Raw genomic sequence first — 10,206 nt, 5'->3', positions numbered from 1 at the left:
CTCAAACATAGAAGTCTCAACACTAGTACCTCGAATGTGCGCCAAGTAAGACAAACATCCTCTCTCTACCAAGTGACGAGCCTTAAGAAATGATATCACCCCTTTAAGAGGGTTACTAAGAGAACCTCTCCATTTTACTATAGGAATTCCAGGCATAGCAAATGTAACTGTCTTGGCATGACAATTTAAAATTACGTGATAAGGAGATAACCAATCCATACCAAGAATCACATCAAAATCTACCATATCTAAGATCTTTAAATCTGCATGAGTGTCATATCCCATCAAGGAACTATACATAGTCGATACACTTGATCTACCACTACAGAATCCCCAACAAGAGTAGAAACATGTATCGGTAAATCAAGAGACTCACACAATATATCCAGACTCGAAGCAAAATATGTGGACACATAAGAATAAGTAGAGCCTGAATCAAATAATACAGTAATTGGTCGATGGCAAACCAGAATAATACCTATGATAACAACATTTGAAGCCTCAGCCTCTAGCCTACCCGGAAAAGCATAACAGTGAGAACGACCTCCCTCGAATTGTGAACCTCCACGACCACCACCTCGACCAGAAGGAGAACCATTTCTACCTGAATGAGAACCACTTCTGCCACTCTGTACACCTCCCCTAGTTGGAGGCTGTACAGCCTTGAAAGTCGAAGCCTGAGAATCCTGATGTAAGCCCTCACGTCTGGTCTTAAGGCAATCTTTCAAAAAGTGTCCCATATCACCATACTCAAAACAACCCCTACGAGACGTAAACTGATGAGAGGAACGTGAATGACCTCCACGGCCTACATGTCTAAAAGATGAACCTTGTGAAGTATGCACTGAACTAGAAGAACTATGGCCAACGTAACCAACCTCAGACGTCGGTATAACAGCATGAATGGGTTTGCTAGACTGAGTGTGATAACCTTTCCCTATGTAACCTCGACTCTTAGGTGGAGCACCACCATAATCACCTGAATGACAGACCCTCTTGCCCTTATGTTGCTCAAATACCTCACGTCGAATCATCTATAACCCCTTAGCACTATCTACCACCTTCTGGAATGGAACACCAGTAACAACAACTTGAGAAACCCCAGACAAATTGAAATAATCAACCCCTTAACAAACCTTCTCACTCTTTCAGCCTCTGTGGGAAGTATTATCGAAGCATGCCTAGCCAAGGCATATAATTTACCTTCATACTCTGTGACTGACATACCATCTTGTTGCAAACCCTCGAACTCGGCCCTCTTGCGCTCCCTGTCACTGCGTGGAACAAACTTGGCTAGAAAAACTTGTGTAAACTGAGTCCATGATAGTGGAGAGGATCCAGTTGGCCTACTACTAATATAATCCCTCAACCATAGCTTGGCAGAACCAGTCATCTGAAATGCTGTGTAGTCAACTCCATGAGGCTCTACTAAACAAAGATTATGCAACCTCTCATGACAACTAACTATAAATTCATATGCATCCTCAGTTAAGTCACCAGTATAAGTCGAAGGATTCATTAGTGTGAACCTCCCAAACATTTTTTGTTCATCAACGGTCATGAAAGGCATGTTCGCCAAGTGTGATGCGTTACCTGGCAATTCCATGCTTTCTAAACGGGAAGCTACAACAGCAGCTGACTGAGTCCTGGGAGTCTGAGAATCTGGAGCAACCATCAGATCTAGAGTCTGACCTCCAACACGGGTCTGAGAGGAATTAGAGGTGACAGGCAAAGTTCCCGCCTGAGCCATCCCCTTTAGAAGTCCTAACATACGAGTCAAGGTATCTTAAAGCACTGGGGTGGCAATAATACTGGGTAGAGCTTGAGCTGGTCCATCCCCCCTTGACACGATTCTACACATCCCCAGGAATAACATCTGCATCAGGAGGTACTGTCATATCATGGGCCTGGTAGCTATTGGTACTTGTCCTTCCATGGGTGCTACAATACAGCCCCTACCCCGACCTAGACCTCGTCCCCTATCTCTACCTCAAATAGTGCTCCCAGAAGCAGGCGCAGGAATAGGCTTCTGGTCACCACTTGCAGATGTACGAGTCCTCAACATCTCAGAGAATGAGATATCAAGATTAGAATTTCAACAAGGTAAAGTGTGCACGATAAGGAATGAAAGAACAGAATTTTCCTAAATGGCCTATAGCCTCTCGAAGATAGGTATGGACATCATCATACCGATCCATAAGACTCTACTAGACATTGCTCTTGTACTCGTGAGACCGATGAACCTAGGGCTCTGATATCAAATTGTCACGACCTAAATTTACAAGTCGTGATGACACCTATGTTCCCAACCAATAGCTAAGCCAACCCAACATATTTTACCAATTTTAACTAATTATTGATATAAAAAGGTAAACAACAAGTAAAAATCTCCAATGCTAAGTTCTTTATAATTATGAAATGCAGAAAGCTAAAATACCACCCAAGAATTGATATCATAAGTATAAGAGCTTCTAAATGACAAATCCAAACATAAGGGATATCCTCTCTGAATACTAAAACAACATAATAAATAAAAGATAGAGGGAGGCGTGAGCCACGAAACAGCCAAGCAGCTCACCACAACTCCAAGATACTCCAACTCGTACTCAAAAAGCTCCACGTGATATGTTCGTACTCGAAATTGAATCTGCACCACAAAAAGTGCAACAAGTGTAGTATGAGTACGAAATCATGTGTACCCAGTATATCTCATGGACCCACAACGAAGAAGTAGTGACGAGAGTTCATATAAGAAAATCAGTTTTTTACTTTTACAAGTCTATATTACAGTTACCAGTCAAGTTTCATCAAATAGAGGAAATCAATATCAAGTACTTTCCAAACATCAATTAAACACATAATCATTAAGAATGAAGGAAGTCATGAGATGCAATACAATATGACACCATGAAATGATATGCCTCAGAATACCAAGTACTCTCTCAACCGTATATAATTGATACTTCTCGAAAATACATCGAGAGTTCATGACCCATGGGGGACTCGCGAGGTCCATATACTGACACAGACAATCTCCACATGTTTGTGCGGACGATCTCAACACACTATCATAAAATCAAATAATTTTCGCACGGACGATCTCCACGTTCCCAAATTATAATCTTAACATCTCACCATCCCAGCACGAATGATCTCCACGTGCCTAACTTATACTGAATTTCATGTCAATGCATGTGCACAATGTGATTTCAAATAAAGGGAACGATGGTGCATCTCAGTAAATCAAATATCAGCATAATACATAACCACCTCAGCTATCACAATTATACGGGCTCAATAAAGACGCACAATCACACAAAGAGTTCAAGTCAATAATACATCAGCTAATGCCCATATGCTTTGGCTTTCTCGGATTAAAATCCGCATTCTATAGTAATAAAATTTCCCTTTATAACACCGGTATTCGTACTAATGCCCGTCACACCATTGGTACGAGACCCCCATATTTCGCCCTTACCCATTGTATATTCTGTTTTTAATCTTTAACTAGGAAAATGTCCTTCAACGAAGTCTAAAAGTCTTAACATACCTTGAATGCCGAACACGTGCCACGAATCCTTAGGATTTTTCCTTCCCTTTTCGCAAAGCTTCAGAACGTTCCCAATCTACCAATTATGCAATATTTCTAAGTAAGCGAGTTCTTAGACATTCATATTACTACACTTCTAACCTAAACAAAAAACTCATCAAATTGCTATAATCAAGCTTCTAATTGTGGTGCCAACTAATATGTCACGTCTTATATTTCCTAAAAATCAATCCTAGGGTTAAGTCTCACCCCTCCAAATATCATAAATCTACGGTATACAATACAACCCAAAACTTAATTTTATATATCCATAATTAAACTTCAACTATAAAGTAATAATTATTAGAAAATTTCAAAATTAAAACCAAATCATTCGCAGCCTGTAACCTTAACAAAAATGGAAGTACCCATAATTCAAATAGCACTATTTTTGTTTTGTCAAGAATTAATTCCCTATAGCTAATAATTTTTTACCCCCACATCAGCAACCATCACGTGTAAAGTAACACTAAACTCCAAAAATTGATTTCATGATTTACCTATTTTTTTCCCAACCGAAAACTATACCATTGGTCAATAGTTATTAATGGTTAATTATTAACCTACCAGTGATTCCTTGGCAACAATTTCTACCCCATATGCCTACCCCATAAGCCAAATATAATATCTAATCATTCAATACATACATGAACGACAATATTAAGTTGTAGCTATTTTCTTTCTTTACCTGGAGACTTCCGTTCTTGTTCTAGTAATGTGGTAGTTCTCTTCGTCGTGTGCTAATAAAAGTTAAGGTGGATTGTGGTATGACAAAAAAATTATAAACCCTCAATTAATCTTAATTCATCTCTTTATATGGGCCAAATTACTTAGATATTAAAATAAATTATGGACTTATCCCATCAACTACCAACTAATTTACTTTATTTAATAAATACCCGCTAATTAAATAATCGTAGTTATCGAATAGTTCAAAATTTCCATTTAGAATTTTTTATGGGAAGAGTCAAAATAGTCCTAGTTCTCAAAATGACCTTGCGGGTCATTACAACTTCAAAACTCGAGCAATAAATTAGAATATCCGAACCGGCTTCAAACAAAGACCCTTTTAGAACTTAGAACTAGAAAATTGTATTCGAATCCTTTTAGAACTTAGAACTAGAAAATTGTATTCGAATTTCTTAAGTGTAAAAATTGATTGTTCAAGGAAAACTCCAACCCCTGCAATGGATAAGAAGGGGGGTATTTATAGGGGGAAATTATAGGGTTCAGTTTTGAGGGGGGAGGGCAGAATTCGAATAGGAATTTTGGAGCAAAATAAGAATTCTAAATTCAACTCCCAATTTCAAATTTCTTCAAGGACGAGAATAAGCCAAAAGCTTGTATGAAAATTCAGATATCCAACAAATTTTCCAAAAGGTTGGAAAGGACGTGACCGACTTTGATCGATTGGCCAGTATCCGTCGTATTGACTTCCTTTTCCTTCTCAATCTATAAACCGCATGTCTCCTCATTTACCTTCCATCCATGAATTGAGCTCCCCCCAGATCGTTCCTCAAGCTTTCTAATTCTTGGGTTCCACTCTCGAGGAAGTATTTATCCTACTCTTGCTTTTGAAGGAATTCATTATACATTTCCCAAGCTTTTTTTTTTACTTCTTCCAATTTTATCAGAGCTTCGAACTCTTTGTCCTCCAAACTGCAATAGATGTTTGGAACTGTGAAGGAAAGGCCTTGCAAATCTTTTTTCAGCCAAGCTATGTAAGTTTCGACGTACCCAACATTAAATCGATCCGCGGCAATGGTTATTTCATCCATTCACACAACTTGCTTCCATTCTCTCAACATTTCTCGAGCATTAGGGACTATATCATCCTCGTGGTCGAACTCATCGACCTGGTAATATCTATTCGGGGGTAAGGTTTGTTTTCTGCCAAACTGCCTCAGGACCTGGATGGGTGCATACGGGCGGATACCCCGAATACTTGGTAGATGAAGCACAACCGGTATGTCACCTCGCACAACGACTTCTTTTGAGATAAACCAGTCGAACATCCACCGGATATAGTCCTCTCTTAACTCGGAGAAAATCTGAGCCCATCCTACACTGGTTTTGCTGCTATTAAGGTCCCCCAGAACAACATCTCATTAAAATGGTGAAGAGCGTTGTGTTTATCAAGGGTATAGAGCTTTTGAGTCCCGTGTTCCTTCAACAAGTGGCTCATTATCCACCACTGGAAGAGGAGATTACAACCCTGAAAATAACAATGCCCTTTCTTACACTTTCCTAGAGCACGATACATGTCGATTAGGATGACAGGTGCGATAGGGTAATACTTCAATTATCTTTGGTTCACATGCTCGAGGAACAGAGTGTTTGCAAGCATAACTATCCGGGTGTTAATAGTAAGGCTCGGGACCTGGGGAACACCATAGTACCTAACAATGCAATAGTGAACGTCAGGGGTCTAGTTTCGTCTCATTATCTAAAAATTGTCTTGAACTCTTGGTTATACTTTACATAAAAGCTCGCATGCCCAAATCTGACATAGAGATCCCTGAAAGCAATGCTTGAACCTTAGACCCAGTGGACGTATCCATTTCTTAATCCGAGCCACTTTACAATGTCCTCGACAATAGGCTTGTTAGGGATTAAGATGTCATCCTATCTACTATCTCTTCTTTCTATCACTTTACCTACGATATCTATACCATTTCTTCGATTGTCGGGGTGATCTCCATTGTTTCAAATCGGAATACAATTTTATCATTGTACCAATAACCATTGAGGACTTTGATCAATTTGGGCCACTCAACCATGTCAATGAGCTCTGTTAGTGCCCCTATATACTTGTTAAGGTCCCTTCTGTGAAACTCGTTGAGGTCATAATACCATAATTTAAGAAAATCTGGGCCTTCACAACCATGTCAAACTTGCGAAATTGAGCCATACCTACAAAATAAAACTCGGTTAAGATCTCCCCAAATAGGTAACAATCAGGTTTCTACACATACATCTTTCAAATGTCAAATAACATGATATGTTGTTAGGTCGTGGACCTTGGACATGATTTTTGGCGGTTTTACTAATGGACTTCATACGCCTTGGGTATTAAGCAGTCTTAGGCTTATGCTTAATAAATGACGTTGGATGACCACTAGCCAACTATTCCTTTATCACTTCAAAATAATTTGAAAGTACTTTTCTGAACGACAACCGTGGAAAGCCACGTAACCGCCTTTTTTCCTAATGCAAACAATTTGTCGTTTGGCGGAATCGATGCCATGAATGCCACAGTTTATAATATACAATAATTAAGACAAATAAATAATTAAACACAGTCAAATAAGTTAATTTTAAGGTTAGAACTGTTATGATTCCCAGCAGAGTAGTCATGCTGTTTTATTAAAAAAGAAAATGTGTTTTAAGAGTCGTCACTTCTTTTTTAAAGAAAAATCAAGAAGACTTATTTTTCAAAAGATTAAAAACAAAAAATCTAATGAAAATATTAAACGGGGTTCGGGGTTCATATCAATGTTCTAGGAAGGATTTTAAAGTATCTAGAACATCCGCTACCATACGGTTATTCGATAATTAACTACTTGGCTAAATGATTTTAATAAAATACCCATACTTGAATAAATAGAGAAAGTAAATAACTTTTGAACTCACTTTTTCTCTAAGGGAAAGGGAATAAGAATGTTATTTAAGTAGAAAATACTATATGCATTAAAGTGAAATAAAATATACTTATTTGATTTTAACAATTATGGTTAAATCATCTTTTGGGGAATTGAATTACGGAAAAAACTTATAATTAGCTAAAAAAAATCAACAATTAAACAAATACGAAAATGGATAAAATAAAGAGAAAGAGGGTGTTGGATCCAAGTCTAGTTTTTTGTTCTCTTGGATCAACACTTAAGCCTTTGGCCCATTTAAATCACTAGTACATGTCCTAATCTAACATAAATGAATTGTTTTTCTTTTGGGTCTTAGGCCCAATTCTTCCACCTATCTTAAGAACTAACAAGGGATAATAATAATTGCAAATGAAGGGCTTAGCCCCAAAAATAACAAATACAATTTGAAAATAAAGGGGTGGGCCTTTGGGCCCAAATTTGCATGTATACAACATATACACTAAGTGTATATTGTTATACATCAACTCCAACTCCGTCCATCAATCTTTTAGGGGACTTGTTTTTCAATTTCTATGGCTGGCTAACTTGATAAAGGTGGAATTTGAGTCTTTACGGCTCTCTCAAAATGCAAAGGAGGAGGATGAGCCCGTGAGGACTCGGAGAAAGATTTTACATGTTGCAGAGCAACGAAGCAGGGGCAACAACGAGTAGGGGAGCAGCGATTCCACACCAAATACGACTTCAAAACTCGAGCAATAAATTAGAATATCCGATCCGACTTCAAACAAAGACCCTTTTAGAACTTAGAACTAGAAAATTGTATTTGAATTTCCTAAGTGTAAAAATTGGTTGTTCAAGAAAAACTCCAACCCCTACAATGCAGAAGAAGAGGGTATTTATAGGGAAAATTCTAGGATTCAGTTTTGGGGGGAAAAGGGCGGAATTCGAATAAGAATTTTGGGGTAAAATCATAATTTTAAATTCAACTCCCAATTTCAAATTTCTTCAAGGATGAAAATAAGCCAAAAGCTTGTACGAAAATCTAGATTTACAACAAATTTCCTAGAAGGTTAGGAAGGATGTGAGCGGCTTTGATCGATTGGTCATCCTTGAAGCTCGACGTGGAACAATCCCGTGCCTAGCAAGGACGAAAATGCGGCCACTTTCTGCTGGAATGTACGAGCGCAAAAAGACGCGGCAAAAAAGTTGTTGATTTGCCATGAAATTTTCCGTCTGGTCACTGAATTTGACATTGTATTCTAGCGTGAAGACTCCGCTTCTCGTTTGACGTTGTTGAAAGAAAATGTTGTTTGTCGCTTGTGAGCTGTTGTTCACGCCGTTCGATTTTGTGAACGTTGGAGAGGACGCCGTTACTTTCCATTTGGCCGTTGTTGCTGTGACATTGATGTTGAAAATGTCTGGATGGATTTCTTCTTGAACAAGGATTGGGCCGAGTCAAGTGGAAGAAGTGGGCTTGAAAATTTGGTGGGTTGCGTGGAAAATTGTTGGTGCTGGGTTGGTTGGAATTGGACTGGTTTGGGGTAAAGGAATTGGCTTAATTGGGCTGAAAATTGAAAGGGAAAATGCTCAAAAATTTGGTCCTTTAAGATGGGTTGAAGTAAGAGGTTAGGTTTGGTCAAAATTATAATAGAAATTAATTAACAATTTAGCCAAACGGATAAAAAGGGTAATCAAAAGAATTAATCTTCATAGATTCGGCTAAAATTCGAATAGGATGAATTAATATAATTAATTTATGAGCTTCTTAATCTTAACGAAATAAAATAATTAACGTAATTATAAACTAATTAATTTAAATACAAACCAAGTAACTCAAAATTGTACTTATGATTTAGACTAAACCAAATTAATAAAATACTTAGCTAAAGAAAAATAAGAATAAAAATTTTTTGGTATGATTTTCAAATATTTGTAAAATATATTAAATATATGAGTAGATATATAAAAACTAAGTACTATTTAAAGACGACCAAATCACTTTTAAAATCTTGAAAAATATTTGAATTTTATAAACTAATTATTCTAAATCATTTGATAATTGAGAAGCTCAAAAATTAATTACTATTGGGAAACGTCAAAATTAGGTGTCAACATGCATTACACAAAATGAATAAAGGTGTACTTAATTTCACAATCCCCCACTAATGCAAAGATAAAGAGTAAGAACAAAATATGGACAAAAGGAAGGAACATGCACTTAAGTGTCAATATCTTTTGATTTGAATTAGCACATAGTGAAATGAGGCAACCACTTAATATCCACAAAGTAAAGTACTCTTGAACTGAATGGATATGAATTGAGACCCCCATATCACATCATATATCCTTAAATTTTAAGTAACCTTCGCGATACAAACAGAGTGCTTTTATGGTCATGCACACATACCTTGGGTCTAATGAGTGCTCTAGAAAGACGACCTAAGTTTTTCATAAAAGGCGACCACACCCTTACACTCACATTGGTGATTCCATCAAGTCTATCTCAAATAGGCCACCTTAAGGCTATAGAATCATTAAGAACAAAATAAGCTCAACCTTATAAAACACTGTCTCACACCATAGGGATGAAAAATGTGGTGTATATTGAGGCCTAACAGGTCCACCACATTACCTCAATCAATGGGCTTTAGCCCCATCCCCCTCGACGTTTCAAGGATTATTTTCCTTGTCAAGCCCTTGGTCATAAAATTCGTCAAATTTCTTTCGAACCTTACATATTTCAAGGAAATAACACCCAGTGTCAACAACTGTTTAACCGCACCATGCTTGATGCAAATATGTATCTTTTTTCCATTATACACACTATTTTTGACAATTCCAATTGCTGCATGTGAGTCACAATGAATAGAGACTGGTGAAGCTTGTCTTCCCCACAATGACACATCCGTCAAAAGATTTCTCAGGCACTCAGCTTCTTGCCCTGCCAACTCGAGAGCAATAAATTATGATTCCATAGTAGAATGTGCTATACAAATCTGTTTGGAAGACTTT

General features: G+C 37.7%; 1 pseudogene; it reads right to left on the bottom strand.

Annotated features, from left to right (window-relative positions):
• Positions 1-284: 284 nt before the first annotated feature.
• On the bottom strand, positions 285-2,065 carry LOC125868398 (uncharacterized; annotated as a pseudogene).
• Positions 2,066-10,206: the final 8,141 nt, after the last annotated feature.

Source organism: Solanum stenotomum, chromosome 6 (assembly GCF_019186545.1).
Source record: "Solanum stenotomum isolate F172 chromosome 6, ASM1918654v1, whole genome shotgun sequence".
NCBI classification, from domain to species: domain Eukaryota; kingdom Viridiplantae; phylum Streptophyta; class Magnoliopsida; order Solanales; family Solanaceae; genus Solanum; species Solanum stenotomum.
Note: the sequence above shows the minus strand (reverse complement) of the source record. Positions and strands in the feature narration are given on the sequence as shown.